The 17,696-nt window shown below is 51.8% G+C and overlaps 1 pseudogene; it reads right to left on the bottom strand.

Annotated features, from left to right (window-relative positions):
- Positions 1-2,508: 2,508 nt before the first annotated feature.
- Positions 2,509-16,597, bottom strand: LOC133050541 (elongation factor 1-beta-like; annotated as a pseudogene).
- Between the last annotated feature and the right edge of the window lie 1,099 nt (positions 16,598-17,696).

The raw sequence follows: 17,696 nt of genomic DNA, 5'->3' as shown, positions 1-17,696 counted from the left end.
TGCTCCGGGACCGGGAAGCGAGGAGGTCCAGGGAGGCGTCAGCCCCCAACCCCTCCCAGGTCGGCCCCCTGGGATCCAGGCTGAAAACTTGGCCAGCGGGAGCGTGGGGTTGGGGAGAGCTTGTCATCAGCGCTCCAGCCTCGTCTTTCCACACCCCCTGGCTCTCCCTGGCACCCCCTCATTCTCTCCCTCCTGCAGCCAGGTGCCAACATTATTTCCCCTTCTCTTCTAGTCTTCCCACCCCTTACCCTCCGATCCCCCGCCCCAGGCAGATCTCCGCTCGGGAAAAGCTTTCATCTCAGTCCTTTACGCCCCGCTCTCAATGGTAGACCCATGTCCTTTCCCAGAGGCACTTGGATGGTCAAGCCTCGTCCTGAACCGTGGCATTTGGCGACAGGCAACTTGGTTGACAGGGATGGTTTGTGCGTGGGAGGACCGGGCGGGTCTGTCCCGGCGCCCCCTGAAGGCAGCTTGCGGGAAGTGCAGCTGAGGCTCCTGGTCCGCGGAGTGGACCGGCAGTGATCAGCTCGGGATGGGTGATGGGTTAGGCCAGGCTGCAGCGCCAGCTCTGCAAAGTTCTGGCCTGCTCCTCAATGCGCTTGAGCCACGTGACGTTTTAGAGCCAGGCGGTGCAACTTTTGCTCCATTTCTGCCTCCTTCCAGAGGAAGAGGAGGGCTTCCCTGCTAGCTCAGTGGTAATGACTCCCCCTGCCAAGCAGGAAACGCAGGTTCGATCCCTGGGTGGGGAAGATCCTCTGGAGCAGGAAATGGCCACCCACGCTCGTATTCTTGCTTGGGAAGTCCTATGGGCAGAGGAGCCTGGTGGGCTGTAGTCCATGGGGTGGCAAAGAGTTCCCCGTGACTTAGCTGACTTAGCAAGGGAACAACAACAGAGGGAGAAGGGTGCAAAGAATTAGCCAGGACTTTCTGAAATGGTAGCCTGACTCTAATTTGCATACTTCTTTTGGCTGTTAGGAGGGGCGGTACAAGAGAGAAGAAACTGAATGCTAAAACCTAGGATGGGGAGAAATTATAAAATTCCAAGTGATCTGAACTGATCCTCTAGTTTCCTCCCGCTTTTCGGAATCCCATGGGCAAAGACTGACTTGGCCTGGCCAACGTTAGCTGGTACCGTCTGTTCTCCCCACAGCAGAGAACAGCAGCGTCTGTCCCCAGCTGATCCATCCAGACTACTGTGACAGAGATGAATTCCCATGACCAACTACCAAATGGAACAAAGTGGAAAAGAGCAGTTTTTAAGGTCTGTTTCATAGTTTTCTTTACATTCCTCCTTCTTTTATTTCCTTTTGTTTTTTTTTTCCTAATACTGTGATTGTTCTTCATTCTACCTACACATTAGAATCACTGGGGGACCCTTTAAAAAGTAGTGATGCCTAAGCCACATTCCCTGATACTCTTTTTTTCCCGAAACAAGTGACATTAAAATCTTTTTTGTTTGTTTATTTTTGGCTGCACTGGATCCTCTTTGTTGCTGCTTGCAGCCTTTCTCTCTTGGTGGCGAGTGGGGCTACTCTTCGCTGTGGTGTGAGGGCTTCTCATTGCGGAGGCTTCTCTTGCTGCAGATCAGAGGCTCTAGGTGCTGAGACTTAGTAGCTGTGGCGTGTGGGCTCAGTCATTGCAGCGCATACGAGCTTAGTTGCCTCGCGGCATGTGGGATCTTCCCAGACCAGGGATCAAACCCGTGTCCTCTGCGTTGGCAGGTGGGTTCTTAACCACTGGACCACCAGGGAAGTCCTCTCTGATAGTCTTATTGATAACATTGGTCTGGGATGGGGTCCCCCCATGGAAATACCTTCAGGTGATTAAAGTCTCTGGTGGGGCTGAAAACTGTGGGTGTAACGTCTTTACACTCATCACATCGGTTCCCATCATGATGTCTTTGCTTTTGAGTTTCCTCCGCCTGGAATGCCCTCCTCTTTTCTGTCTGCCTGTCTGTGCCACTCAAGTCAGCCGCTTCTCCTGTGAAGTACAGTCTTATTCGAGAAAGGAAAGAAGCAAAAGATGTGGTCTTGAGCTGGGGAAGTAATACACGTTAGTCGCACGTAATGTTTCTATGTGATGACTAAATGGTCTAATACCAGAAGAAGGTGCAATCAGAGCTCAGAGGAGGGAGAAGTCAGGGAGGGCTGGCGCAGTCACGGGAATTTGTGTTGAGGAAAGAGCTGGGCTGAGCGCCCATGGGTGTTTGGGTTTGGAGACGGAGGCAAGGAGGATAGAGGACTTCAGGCAGAGGGATGACATGAGCGAATGAGTAGAGGCTGAAATGATCCGGGCATGTGCTGGGGACAAGGAGAAGGTTTGCTTGACTAGACCAAAAGTTCAGCCCGTCCCCCTCCTTCAGCCTTGCGCTCATCCCCACCAGGCTTCCTGGAGCTTCACCCTGGAGTCCACCTCATCAGGAGTTGTTTTGTACTGTTTGGTCATTTTCTCTTTCTTCCTTTCTTGTCTTTCAGGCTTTTATTTAAGGGCACTGATCCACGATGGATTTTAGATCTTATTGGACGCAGCCACATCCATAGACGGCCTGTACTTGTCAAAAGCAGTGATCTGCTCCCCTAGCCTATCTCTTTCAAATTTGTTGTCTTCCGATGCCCACTGTATTTGAAGTTTTTAAAATTCCGTACCCCACCAGAACTAGTTTATAAGAGTCCCATACCAGGCCATCTGCCGCGTGCTTCTGACACACTCCTCTAGTTTCGCTGTATCTGTGTCATCACTCCAAGGTCTCACGTCTAGTAAGAGGGAAGACTTGGCAACAAGGGCTGGGTTCTTGGCTTTCTTTGACTCGTGCTGTGCAAGGCATTCTTCTCTTAGCCTTTTGTCTTCTTCACTTTCCCCTCCCTCATCAGACCCAAAGAGATCACTGTCATCACTATCTTTACTCTCTGGAGCTCCACTTTCTGTGGTGTCTTTCACACCAGCAGGGCCATACTTGCCCAAAGCTTTCTTCACTCCTGGCAGGTTGACCTTTTCCTTTTCCTAAGATTTGATGTGATTGTACCACCATAGGTCATGGCACACGGTGGCAGGTGGTGGGCCCGAGACAGCTTCAAATACTACTGTGTTGGCTTGTGATGGTATATGTCTCTTGATGTAGATTTTGTCTGCTGAGTAAGTCATTGAGCACCTGGAGGCCGATGGGGCATCTTAGGTTTCCAAAATCCAAGGCATGGGCTGAGGGGGGCCTGGGCAGCAGTGGAGGAAAAGAGGAGCTCAGGCGGTCGGAGCCAAGTGCTAAGAAGAAAAAGGATGTTCGGTCAGTTTCATGTGTGTATCTCCAGACCCCGCCAACAGATCTGTAAGCAACAGGGAACTGGGACTGTATGTAAGTTGGGGCTTCAATTCAGTTCAACATACTACTTATTGAGTGCCACTTCTGTGCCAGTTCTAGGCTTTTGGGATTCAACTAATCCCAAACAGAGGATCTAACTCATTTGAGCCGAGATTCTAGGCAGGGGTGATACAGACAACAATAAACACTATGAATAATATATATAGGTAAATTACATAGTCTAGTGAAAAGTATAAGTACCAGGGAAAAAAGAAAAAGAACAGGGCAAGAGGAATCAGGAGCAAGTAGGTGAGTGTGCATGTGTGTGTTTGTGTGTAAAGTTATTAAATGGAAGGTGTTAAATGCAAGGTCTGACAAAGTCTCATTGAGAAGGTGAATAGTGACCAGAGACTTGAAGGAAATGGGGGGGTGTACCCAAGTGGATCTCTGGGAGGAAACAGAGCTCTAGACAGCAAAAAGATTTCTGTGTTGCAGCAGGCCTGGCCTCTTGAGGAGAAGCACAGAGGCCGTGTGGATGAGGCCCTGTGATGGAGGAGACAGTGATGGGAGAGGAGGCCAGAGAGACAGCAGGGATCTGGACCATGCTGAGTCTCAGAAGCCACCCTGTGGGCTTGGGCCCTTGCAAGGTTTCAGGCAGATGAGTGACATGGTCTGAGTGATGTTTTTAAAAGACGTCTTGGGCTGCTGGATTGAAATAGACATTGGGGTTTGGGGATAGAGCATTGGCAAAGGTATGGCCAGGAAGTCCATCATGAGATCAGTGTTTCCAGACACAGCTGAGTCCACGCAAGTCAGTGAAAGAGGACCTTCAAAGCATTCACATGGGAAGGCAGGGCATTATCGTATGTGTGATCAAGAGCATCATTAGAAGATCCCCATTATTTCGATTGGGCTTCCCGGGTAGTTCAGACGGTAAAGAATCCGCCTGCAATGCAGGAGACCTGGGCTCGATCCCTGGGTCGGGAAGATCCCCTGGAGGAGGGCATGGCAACCCACTCCAGTATTCTTGCCTGGAGCATCCCGTGGACAGAAGAGCCTGGTGGGCTCCAGTCCACGGGGTCGCAAAGAGTTGGACAGGACTGAGCAACTAACACAACAACATTATTTAGATTCTTGACCGGACTGAATAAGCCTGACCCTCCAGCTTGGCTTCAAGAGACAATTCTCTCCTTTGGAATTGCTTGGCGGTCCAGTGGTTAAGACTCTGGGCTTCCCTGCAGGGGGCACAGGGGTTCGATCCCTGGTTTGGCATCTAAGGTCCCACATGCGGCACGGTGCAGCGCCTCTAACCCCAAAAGGGACATTTGTCTCCCCAAATCAACACCCACAACTTTGTCATTGCCAGTAAGGTATGTGATGGGCTTTGAAGGTGATTTTAAAAGAGGTTCGCGGCATTTCGAGCAAGGTAAGAGAATAGAATAAAATGTATGTCATTCCAAAGTATCCATTCTGAGTGGGACAGTATTTTGATGTCTAAGCCCTGTTAAGTCTGTTAAAAAAAATTCTGCTACTTTTATAGTATTTCTTCCTCTGTACTCCCCCCTTCTACTGAGCAGGGGCTTGGCACTCAGCACGCAGTACACTCAGTAAGCACTTGGGGAATGGAATTAAGCCTTGGGCATGCTGGTATGTGCTCATTTGCAAGGCAGTATTAAAAATTCCATTTGAATTTCCAAATCCAGCTAGTTTCAACTGGGCAATGTATTTTTTTTTTTTTCCCCTTAAAGAGAAGTGAGACCTGCATATTTAAAAGAAGTTCTTTACTTCCACCCCGCCTTCCCTGCCCTCCCCTTCCACCCACCAACGAGAAGCCAAGGTGACCACTTTCTGTTCAGTTTCTTACAAGTCCATTTAAACGAACATGCAGCCAGGGGGCTAATCAGTCTGTCACCCGGTCAGCAACATTGCTGAGTGGTTTCTCTGAGTATTAGTCACCAAGAAAGGATACCAAAGAAATAGAAACCGTCAACTTTGTCCTCGTCTTGCTCCCAGTCTGCCTAGGAAACCAGGAACCATGAAGGCAATAAGGACATTTACAAAGAGACGCTTGTGGGCGATTCCAGGAAGGAGACTCCTTATTGCCAAATGTGTGTGTATCATTGTAAATCCCTCAATAACACGATGTTCGTTATCCCCGTAATGATCCTCTGAAACAAGATCACAGTGTCCCAGCTGGAAAGAACCCATCTTATCCGGACCATTCCCTCTGTGAGCGGGAAACCCAAGGCTCAGGTATGTGAAGTGTGTCACCCTGGGTCACCCCGGGAGCAGGAGGGGCTGGGACCAGGTCTCTGGGCTCCTAGTTCTTTCCTAAAGTTCAGAGTGAGAGGAAGCTTGATGAAGCTGGGAGAAAAGCTCGATTTGGCAGGAGGAGAAAGAACAGGCAGCTAGGGGGAAAAGTGCATAACGGTTTGTCATTTCACAGAGGAGGGGTCCAGGCGGGGGAGATGTACTGGTTCATCTGAGGGGTGTAGAAGGGGAGAGGGGTCACAGCAGGGGGACCCCTAGGTCCAGAGTCACAAGAATGTTAGCTTTTGATTATTATTTTCTGAGGCTGACCCTTCCGCAGCTGAAGGGGGTTGGAGAGTTCAGGAGTGCCAGACTGAACGAAGGCCAGCTGGGCGGTGATGACATGGCGCGGGCCTCAGTGATAAATGGGGTTTTTCACATGGGGTGTTTCGGTCCCAACCACTGGGCTGGAACAAAGACCCCTGACCAGGGACACCCAAGGGAGAGATTCACCTGGTCCCGTGACCCACACGCTTTAGCTCATAGCGGGGATCAACTGGAGGTGAGCCTTGCAAAGCCATCCAGCAGGGGCCTTCCCATTGGAGCAAAGCCTGAAGACTGAGTCTGTCCAGCTGTCTGGTCGGGTCTCTGCTCCAAATGGAAAAAAAGCAGCAGGACCTATGCTGGTGATTCTCTGCAGTGTTTTGGCCGTGGTTCACTGGGCTGTGGGGAGTGAGACGGTGGTGAGGTGGGAACCCGGGTCTTTTACGATGAGCAGCCCTGTCAACAGCCCTGCCAGGGAACTTGTTGCTGCCCTGAAAATAGTTTAATCAATACTGTCTTTCTAGTTTCCATATATATACATTAATGTACAATTAATACTTATTAGCTAATAAATAATGTATTAATTAATATACAAAAAATATTTAATATCCTCTTTCTGACTTACTTCACTCTCTATAATAGGCTCTAGGTTTGTCCACCTCATTAGAACTGACTCAAATGCATTCCTTTTTATGACTGAGTAATATTCCACTGTATACACATACCATAGCTTCTTTATCCATTCATCTGTCATGATGGACATCTAGGTTGCTTCCTTGTCCTTGCTATTGTAAATAGTGCTGCAGTGAACATTGGGGTACACGTGTCTTCTGCAATCCCACTACTGGGCACATACTCTGTTTGGATTTTCTGGCCCTGAGGCATGTGGGACCTTAGGTCCCCGACCAGGAATCACACCTGCACCCCCTGCGTGGAAGGTGAAATCTTAACCACTGGACCACTAGGGCAGTCCCAGGGCCCACATTCTGAGGAGCAAGCCTTTCAAAGGGAATTCATGTGAGTCCAACTTTCTAAAACCTTTGCCTGGAGAACAGCCTTTCCAGCTCTTTCTACCTGAGGGCTGCCATCTTTCGGAGTACTCGGCACATTCTCCGCCTTTTCTAGACATCTCCAGCCCTTCCTCTGAACCGACCTCTCCTCTGAAGGCTGGTGGCCCTGAGCATCTGTGCTGCTCCTTTGGCTTCAGCATCCGTGGTCCACAGTTCTCCTATACTTGCTATTTCCCCAACTCGATTTGCAGCTACCTGGGTTTCCCCTCCCCGCTGCCTCCCTCTGTCTCGGTAGAGCCAGGATTCCATGAGTCCAGAAGCCCTGACTTGATCTGCCCTCTTGGAGCCTGGACCTTCTCTCCTGTGCCCTTTGTCACCTTGCTCAATTGGCCTCAAGGATCCTTGGTGGGCGCCATCTCTCTGTCCTTGTTGCCCAGGACTCTGTTTCTGGAACAATAGGATGGAGTGTGTTCCTCTCCTAAGAGAGGGCTGAGTTCCGGAATGGGGGTAAGAGTTCCCTCTTGGCAGAGCTGGGCCAGCCCAGTCAGGCGGCCAAGGGACCATTGATCTGAGTCCAGTGAAAAAGTGGCTTCTCGGGAGCCCTGGATCCAGGCCCACTTCCAGACAACTTCTTCTTTCAACGCGCTTTCGTGTGTTTTAACTGCACAAACACGCCCGTTCCCAGCTGTCCCTGAGAGATGGTGATGGTGGTGGTGGTGACCACAGCAGGGGTCAGAAGGAGGGGCCGGTGGGGAGGGCGGGCTGGGGGCGTCTCGCTGCATTCGAGACCTTTCCATGGTCAGGGCTGAGGTGATACTGTGGGTCTGCAGATACAGTCGTTCGGACACTCTCTGACTCCTGCAGAAACTGGGGAACGCCTGTGAAAACACAGACGTGAGTGTAGGGCGAAATCACACAGACATCTCACCTCTTTCTTCTGCCTTTTATACCTCCCTCTCATTTTCACACACACACACACACACACACACACACACTCACTCACAAACACTTAACCAATTAAGTCCGTCGAGCGCTATTTGCGGATGATGGTGTGGAATTGTGCCGGAGTCGTGTCCGGCATCATTAAATGTCAGCATTAACAATACGGCACTTGGCAATCAAGGCCTCTCTGTGGCTCTTAGTCATTAATCACCATCTGACAGTCCTGAATTGGAAACGAGGAGCCTGTTCACATGTGCTCCATGGACCCAGTTACCCTCTCGGTAATCAGTCTCGGAAAACTTTTCTTTGCCTCTCTGCCTGTGAGGGCCCCGTCCTGGCGAGGGGGCGGGGGTCCTTAGGCTGAGCCCCTCTCCTCCCCTTCTTCCCCTTCCCCTCCTCCTCCAGCTGCGGAAAGGAGCCCAGGTCCTAAAAAAACAGGGGAGAGAGGAGCATATTGTTTTTGGCCTACCCTTTCCCTCTTAGGCCTGTTTTATGTAGCCTTGTTTTTCTATTTTGGCCCCACGGCCAGGAAAATTCTTTTTCTCCCTGAAGAAATTCTGAAAGACAGCAGGGAGCTCGGTTCTGTTCCAAAAGCTGGTGGGGTCAGTTCGTCAAGTGCGTCCTCAGGTGTGGACCCGTGTCTGGTAGATGGGGGGGGGGCACTTGACAAATTTGGGGGATCGCTTCCAGCCACGTGGGCCTGAATTTCCACGGGTCTTCTGGGTCCCTTGGCAGAATTGAGACGGAGGACTGTTTCTCCTTGGGGTCCAATCTCAGCACCTCTCTGCAGCCTTATTCATTCGTTTGTTCCGGAAATATCCACTGAGGGCCTGTGATGAGTCAGGCATGGACTGGACCCTGGGGCGGCAGCGATGAACACGGACACGGGTCCCTCCCTCAGGGTGGCGGCTCTGAGTGGGTGAGATGGCGCTCAGAGACAGAGTCTGTGTGGCCCCAGGCTTGTTCTCTGTCGGGGAGTCTCTACCTCTGCATCCTTGGTGCGCGTGCTGCAAGCCTGCCGGCTCCTCCTCGGACACGAGCATCTGGGAGAATGGTCATATTCCAGAACTTTCCCATCCGACGTCTCGTTCTCAGCAGCCCCTGCTCTCTGCCAGGTGGGGGCTGCTCCCCAAGAGGTGAGCACTGATGTCTTCAGACATGTCGCCTTCCCTCTGGACCCCTTTCACAAACACATCTAATGATGTCTTTTCAGGATTTTGTTCCTTAACTCCAAGGAATGAGTTGAGTCGGGGGGGGATTTCAGCCACCGTGGCGAGCTGGTAGAATAAGCAGGTCAGTGACGGCCTCGTCCCCATGTGGGTCTCCTCTGCCTGCCCTGAGGGTTCACCACTCCAACCAGGATCCCCAGGGCGACCGCCTTGTCCCCAGGACCACCCCTCCTGCTCTGTGCTGACGAGAAGGAAAGACTTCACGCATCAGGGCGGACTGTGCCTTCTTTCTCTCGTCCCTGCGGGCTCTGTCTGTGGTCCCTCCTCCAGGTTTCACCCCTGGGTCTCCTCTCTCACCCAGCTGAGGACTTCAGTTCATAGATGCTGACCAACACGTAAACCCTTTTGCTGTTTTCCAATTAAATAGAATTTAGCAAACTTTCACTGACTGTCTGCCACATACCTGGAGCTGTCCCAGGCACTCAGGGAACACAAAAATGAAGGAAAGATCCTTCTTGCCTTTAAGGAATTTATGGGCTGGTGGAGGGCTTCCCAGGTGGTGCTCGTGGTAAAGAAAGTGAAAGTGAATTCGCTCAGTTGTGTCTGACTCTTTGCGACCCAGTGGACTGTAGCCTACCAGGCTCCTCTGTCCATGGGATTTTCCAGGCAAGAGTACTAGAGTAGGTTGCCATTTCCTTCTCCAGGGGATCTTCCCAACCCAGGAGTCGACCCCGGATCTCCTGCATTGCAAGCAGATGCTTTACCGTCTGAACCACCAGGAAAGTAACCACCTGCCAGTTCAGGAGACCTAAGACACGCAGGTTGGATCTCTGGGTCAGGAAGAGCCTCTGGAGGAGGGCATGGCAACCCACTGCAGTATTCTTGCCTGGAGAATCCCGTGGACAGAGGAGCCTGGTGGGAGTTGCAGAGTTGGACGTGACTTAGCATGACTTAGCACGTATGGAGGGTGATGAGGGGTCCTTTTATAGAGAAGAGCTAGAAAGAGGATAACATTAAGGGGCTCGAGGGATTCAGAGCGAGGGAAACCTACAAGTGGCTAGGGTCAAAGGACCATCGAACTCATGGGGAAGGGAAGAAGGAACATCTGGTTGGACTGGTCTGTGTGGGCCGTTTTGTGGCAGACTTGAAAGCCAGATTAAAGGTTTGGCCTTAGGTAAATAAGACCCATGGGTTTCCAAGAGTAAGAAACACACCGCTACCTATTTCATCAAAAATATATCTTTCAGAAAGAGAGAAGGCTGAGTTAGTTCCCCCTCGAGCTTTACATTCCAGGCAAGAACCATATAATTATAGGTTGACTTGAGTGATCACCAGTTGAATTTTTGTCTCTATCAGCAGCTGTCCATGCCACAGCTCTGGGAGCTAGAAAAACCTCGAAGCCCTGTCCCAGGGTGTCCCCGTGACTCTGAGAGGTCTTGGCAGCGCCAGCTCTACCTCCGTCTCCCTCTGACTTGCGCAGGTTTGCAGCCCTGCCTCGCTCCTGCCTCGGGCCCTGGGCTTGGGGTGACTGAGTGGTCTGGTCTCTTACCCCCAGCATCCCTTCTTCTCCCAATTCATCCCCTCCTGGTTCTTCCAGGGTCCGGCTGCATTTTTGTCCTTCCGTGGGGGCCCAGCTACAGGGGATGGTGTCTGCACGGCAGGGGAAAACTGGCTGCTGATCGGGTGTGGACTTCTGAGCCCGAGACACTCTCCCTGCCTCCCTGCCTGACTGTGTTCAGCCTTCATGGCTCAGCGGCAAGGTCACGTTCCCAGAGACTCTCCCCGACCACCTTAGTTCTAAACGAGGATTCCTTGTTATCCGCTCTTTGTGCACACCATGAAGCAGTTTGTCATTGCTGCTGCCGCAGTTTATAATTATTTTTTCAGAGGTTTATTTGTTCGACTGTAGTGGGCCCTTGTTGTTGCACTTGGGCTTTCTTTAGTTGTGGAGAGCGGGGGCTACTCTCCAGGTGCGGTGCTCAGGTTTCTGCTTGCGGGGGCTTCTCTTGTTGCAGGCTTTTGAGTGTGCAGGCTTCGAGAGTCATGGTGCGTGGGCTCTAGAGTCACTGGCATGTGGGATTTTCCCGGACCAGGGGTTGGACCGGTATCCCTTGCATTGCAAGGTGGCTTCTTAACCATTGGACCACTAAGGAAGCCCCTCAGTTTATAATTACATGCTGATTTTGTTTAGTTTTTCCCTGCATTAGTTTGTAAGCACCAGGAAGGCAGGCGCAGAGTGTCGTTTTGCTCACAGTTGTACACCCGGAGTCCAGTCCCATGCCAGGTATGTCTTAGGTGCTCAGGAGGTGATGTGGAATGAATGCCTTGGGTCCGTCCCATGCCTGGATGATGTCAGAGCTGGTTGGGCATTTACCCAGTGGCCTGCTACTGCTGCTGTTAAGTCACTTCATTTGTGTCCGACTCTTTGTGACCCCGTGGACTGTAGCCTACCAGGCTCCTCTGTCCATGGGATTCTCCAGGCAAGAATACTGGAGTGGGTTGCCATTTCCTTCTCCACCCAGTGGCTGAGGGGTAGGGAAACTATGGTATTTCTCTCTCTTTTTCAGAAGGAAAGGGAGAGCAGAAAATGGGCAGTGAGCAGCCGTGAAAATGAGTGAAATAGTACCATTTGCAGCAACGTGGGTGGACCTGGACATGATCAGACTGAGTGAAGTAAGTCAGAGAGAGACAGATATCATACGACATCACATATGTGCAACCTAAAAAAAAAAATACAAGGCAACTTATTTACAAAATAGAAATGACTCTTGCAGACATAGACAACGAACTTATGGTTACTAAAAGGGAAGTGGAGGAAGGATAAGTTAGAAATCTGGGATTAACAATATACACACCACTGTATATAAAATAGCTAAACAATGAGGTCCTACTGTATAGCATGGGGAACTATATTTAGTATCTTGGAAGGACTGATGTTGAAGCTGAAACTCCAATACTTTGGCCACCTGATGTGAAGAAATGACTCATTGGAAAAGACCCTGATGCTGGGAAAGACTGAAGGCGGGAGGAGAAGGGGACGACAGAGGATGAGATGGCTGGATGGCATCATTGACTCAATGGACATGAGTTTGGGTAAACTCCCGGAGTTGGCGATGGACAGGGAGGCCTGGCGTGCTGCAGTTCATGGGGTTGCAAAGAGTTGGACATGGCTGAGCGACTGGACTGAACTGAGCTGAATAACCTATGATGAAAAAGAATCTGAAAAGGAGTATGTGTATGTAACTGAGGCACTTTGCTCCATACCTGAAACCAACACCACATTGTAAATCAACTATATTTTAATAAAGAAATGAGGCGTGAGGAGGGTAGGCATGACTTGGCATTCTTGGAGAGCCCCCCCACCCCCACTCATGATCTGGCCCCATGGAAGATGCTTAGCTTGTCCAATAAGAGGTGCTGGGAGATGGCCCTGGTTTCAGAGACTAGCTTCTCCTTAGATGGGGTCCCCAGACTTGGGAGCGTGGCTTGAAAAAGATAGCTATGGAAGTTCCAGAAAGAACCAAACAGCCCGTTCCTGATCCCAACTGCCTTCCACCAGCCTGTTCTTAAAGGCTTCTGAGCTTGGAAACCCCAAAGAAGTTTTGGGGACCATTCTTCTGCCGTACCTGTGGACAGCCACAGTGTGCTGGGGAGATGGGAGAGGAGACGAGGAGGGAAGAAAACAGAGTTCAGAGCAGGGCTGGCCCGAGGGGAGCAGCGGGGTGGGGGGGATGTTAATGTTGGGGGTGGGTGGGGGCACACCCACTTCCCCTTCCCCCCCTTTCAAGGGGTCTCCCTGCTGTGCCGGCTTGAGGGTATGAGAGCTGAGGGAGGCAGGGCAGTGGGCGAAGCCCTCAGTGCATGCGGGATGGAGAGGAGACCCTTGAGCCCAAAGGTGGTCCTCAGCCAGGGCTGGGGCACTGAGATTGTATTATGTCTCCACGATTGGTGGGCGTGGGGTGGGGGATGCCAGCAAGTAGTGTCGATTTTTTAAATTTGTTTTTAATTGGAGTGTAGTTGCTTTATAATGTTGTGTTAGTTTCTACTGCACTGCAGCATGAATCAGCTATAAGTCCACATAAATCCCTTCTCTCTTGAGCCTCCTTCCCACACCCCCCACCCCGCTAGGTCATCACAGAGCACTGAGCTGAGCGCCCCACGCTCTGCAACAGCTTTTTGCTGTTGTTACTGAGTGACTAAGTCGTGTCCGACGCTTTTGGGACCCCGTGGACTGTAGCCCGCCAGGCTCCTCTGTCCATGGGATTTCCCAGGCAAGAATACTGGAGTGGGTTGCCATTTCCTCTTCCGTACTGCAGCTTCTCACCGGCTTCCCACCAGCTATCTATTTTGCATGTGGCATTATTAATATGTGTGTATATATAAATGCTACTTTCCCAATCCAGCAGGTAGTGTCTTGAGACCAAGGATGCTAACCTTTCTGCCCTTACATGGGAGATGCCTTCCCAGTCAGGAATTGTTCTGTTCCCAGGGTCCCAGCTGAGAAACACTGAGATGAGAGAAAGATAAGGACTTTGATGCTTCACTCTTGGGGGTGTAGGATGCCCCGTGGTTTCCATCCGCAGAGCTCCTGAGATCCACGGGGAGGGGGAGAGTGGACAGGCCCACCCCTGACCATGGGGGCGTGTGACATGGTGCTCAAGGACAGCCTGGGTTGCCACCTCCTCATCCCCCCTCTTCAGCCTATCTGCGCCCCCCGCAGCCCGCAGGGCTCCCCAGCAGGCCCTGCGCACCCCGCCCTGGGCCTCAACAGCTGTGACGTCTAACTTTGTCCATATGCGGGGCTGCTCCGGTATCAGAGAAAGGGGAAACAGTGGAGAACTAGAGGTGGGTGTGGGCGGAGGTGAAGGGTAGCTGTGGTGGTTGGAGGTGTGTGTCTGATGGTTTGGGGAGAGGCCTTTTTTTGGGGGGGGGCGTGTTGCTGGGAAGGGGGCGGTGCTGGGGGAAGTGGATGGCCACAGGCCCTGGCCTGTTGGGAGGACGCCGTTGGCACCCGGAGAAATCCATCCAGCGGAGCCAACCCTCATTAATCATCCGGGCGGCTGAACTGCCAGCTCCTTTCAAGATCTTTCAAGAAGGGTTTTCACCCAAAATAGAGTTGAAAATGTGCTGGGCCCTACTCAGGATCCCATCAGTCTGGGCATTATGGAAAGTGTCGGGCGGCCTGTGATGGACAAGGCCCACTCTGTTGCAGGGGTCCTGACTCCCACAGCCTGTCATATCAAGCGCCTGATCAAATTTGACAGCTTCATTTGTACCTACAGAATAGATAAAAGGGGCTGTTCATTGAAACAAATGGAGGGGAAGGGGTGGGGGAAGGACGGGAGGTGGCGGGGAGAGGGGGCGAGTGCGTGCGGTGCTGGGGGGATGGATGGCACCGGGGAGGGGGCGGGGGAAGGCCATGGTTATAGGGGCAAGGGGGTGCCAAGGAGGATGCTGCCAAGAGCGGTCTCTCCTGCAGCACCACCAGAGAAGTGGGAGACAGGTGGGTCTCAAGAAAGGGGGTTGGCAATGGAGACCCCCACCTGTGAGGGTCACACTGAGGGGCTCCTCAGCCCCTTTTGGGGGGCTCCGGGCCCCGAGGCTGTAATTGGAGCCAGGAAGCTGGGCCTGGAGCAGGAGAGTCCGGGGTGACTGGCTGTGATGCCGGGATGTGGGCCAGCACGTGGGAGGCGTGTCTCAGCTCCGAGCCCCGAGCTGAGGTTTGTGGGTGGCCCCCAGCACTGACTTCCTGAGGGTTACATCCGTAGGTGCCTCTGTGTTCCTTGCAGATGGCAGCTGGTTGGCGTGGGCTAGAGGACGTCCCCGTACCCCTGGCACAGTCCGGCTTTGGCTTTGTTGAGGCTGCCCCACTGGCCTGGAAAGACCCCTTCTTCCTCCTTCTGGGGGGTTTAGTGAACAAGGGAGTCCTCCCAGACCCCCCAGAGTGCTCCAAATGCCTCGAAGTCTTCACGGCTCCCCTTCGTTTGTTAATGTCAGACTTGATGTCCTGTTGTTAGCATGTGTTTATTTTCAGTTAATTTTAATTTAATTTTTAAATTTTGGCTGTACAGGCTCTTCAACTGGGGGCTTCCCAGGTGACGCTAGTGGCAAAGAAGCCACCTGTCCACGCAGGAGACGCAGGAGATGCAGGAGACGCGGGTTCGATCCCTGGGTCGGGAAGAGCCCCTGGAGGAGGGCACAGCAACCCACTGCAGTATTCTTGCCTGGAGGATCCCGTGGACAGAGGAGCCTGGAGGGCTGCAGTCCACAGAGGATGCAGAGAGTCAGACAAGACTGAACGACCCAGCACACAGGCACATGCTCTTGGTTGTGGTGTGTGGGGGCTTCTCTCTAGTTGTGGCCCACTGGGCTTAGCTGCCCCGAGGCACGTGGGATCTCCGTTCCCTGACCAGGGATTGCATGCACTGGAAGGCAGATTCTTAACCACTGGGCCATCCGGGAAGTCCTACTAGTATGTGTTTGTCCTGGTTCTCCTACCAGATCGCAAGCAGTTTGGTGTGAGGGTTGGGCGTGTGTGTCTGACGCGTCTTCTGTCCTCTGACAACATTTAGCACCCATAGCGGGTTTTCAAGGAGTGTTCCCACAGGAGACTCCACAAGGCTCAGTGGTGACATCGGGAAGCCAGCCTGGGGCCAGGGGGTTCACGGTTCCTGTCTGACCGCTGGTCTTCAGAGGAGAGGGTCAGAGGTCAGCAAGGCTCTCCCTATCCTGACCCCGCCCACCTGGCGCCTTTGGAGGACTTAGACGCTCCCTTCCAGGCTGATGCAGCCCAGGCCGGCGGTCACTGGTGGCCCCCGGAGACCCCTCAGGCTCCTGTGGCCAGACACCTCTGGTGGCAGGAACATAAGTGTCTGGAATCGGATGGACTTGGTAGGGGGGGTCTTGCCTTTTCTGCTTACTGACTTGGTGACGTTGGGCAAATGTGTTTAAGAGTAGATTTACTGCAGAGAGGAGGTGCTGAGATTAAGTAAAACCTTCTATGGAAAGTACTTAGCACTTTTAGTGCCTGGCATACAGCAAGCGCTCAATTAATGTTCGAGAAGGAGGAAAGCCGGGTCTGGCCCTGTTGTCCAGACCTTTTTCCTTTGAACCTAAAAGACATCCGGTTGATGGCACGTGTTTATTAGTGACCGTTGATTCTTATCACTTTGAATTGATCCTGAGTTTTTTGTAAGTTTCCCAGATGGAAGCTTTGCCTGAGTGCAATACACAGAAGTGCAGCGCACGTCTACCCCTCTTGTCAGGAGCGGATGTTAAGATGCTGCCTCAGGGTACTTCCCTGGTGGCCCAGTGGTTAAGAATCTGCCTTTCAATGCAGGGGACATGGGTTCGATCCCTGGCCAGGGAACTGAGATCTCACGTGCCTTGGAGCAGCTAAGCCAGCATACCACAACTAGAGACCCTGTGTCGCAGTGAAGATTCCATATGCTGCAGCTGAGACCCGATGCAGCCAGATAAATAAATACATAAATATTAAAAATAAAGATGCTGCTTCAAGATTACAAGGTATGTGGAAGGTCACGAACCTCTTTGAACTTCAGGATCTCCTAGCCCTGGGATGTCTGTCCTACCGGAGTGAGGTCAGTCATGTCCGGCTAAAGCATTCCATCCCAGTGTCTTTCCTGTAGACTTTCTCCAGGTGAACAAGGCTGTGTGAGCTTGGAAGGGTTTCTGTCGGGGAAGGTCTGGGGAAGCAGGTGGAGGTGAGGGAGTGAGGGGGAGGTGAGTTCTGTCCTGGCTTCCCCCCAACACACTTTGTGGCCCGTGGCAGTCTCTGCATGCCCTCATCTCGCCAGAGAGTTAGTTTCGCCCTGATTATGGGAAGGGCAGGGTGAAAGCCGCTCAGAAAGCACCTGGGGTGGGGGTTCCCCTCCAGCTCCCCGCTCCTTGTGGACACAATGGAGTGTCGGTGACTTGCCTTCCCAGTTAGGAGGGGCCAGAGGCTTATGAGCAGAGGTTATATGTGTCATTTTTGGCCTGAGCTGTGTGACTGTTCATGCCAGCTCTCCCCCTGCTGAGACTGGCGGGGAAGTCAGGGGGCCTGGTTAATTACGTGCAACACTGTGATGCTTTCCGAGGTTCACCTTGGTTAGACTGAACTGGAGTCCTAGTTATTTAATCAAACTCTGCTTCCAAAGGAATTCTGTGGATGTGACTGAAGTCCCTAATCAGATGACATTTAAGTAGCTCAAAAGGGAGATGACCCAGGGTGAGCCTGACCTAATCAGTTGAGCCCTTTAAAAGCCGCATTCCTGAGCTCAGAGACTCTGTAGGGCTCATGCTGGTAGAGTTTCAGCCTACTTGTGATCTTGACTTCCTGCCTGCCTTAAGAATTTCCAACTTGCCACCATGATTGTGTTAAGTCAACACCTTACAATAAATGCCTTGCTATTAATATATTATTGGTTCTGCTTCTCTGGTCAAATTCTAATTTATACGAGACCCTTGTCAACCCATGATGGAGATGTAGTATAATTGAAAAATAAGCTTTTGTTGTGTTAAGCCCCCCAAATTTCTGTGTTAATTTGTTACTGCAGCATAATCTAGCCTATACCAACTTTTGCAATAGCATTAATAAATCCTGAGTCCATCATATCTTAATTAGCTTATCTGTCTATCTCCTACTAGACTGAAGCTCCTTGAGGCTAGGGCCAGGGTCTCTCTCATCGTTTTAGTGCCCAGAGGAGA

This window comes from Dama dama, chromosome 32 (assembly GCF_033118175.1).
Source record: "Dama dama isolate Ldn47 chromosome 32, ASM3311817v1, whole genome shotgun sequence".
NCBI classification, from domain to species: domain Eukaryota; kingdom Metazoa; phylum Chordata; class Mammalia; order Artiodactyla; family Cervidae; genus Dama; species Dama dama.
Note: the sequence above shows the minus strand (reverse complement) of the source record. Positions and strands in the feature narration are given on the sequence as shown.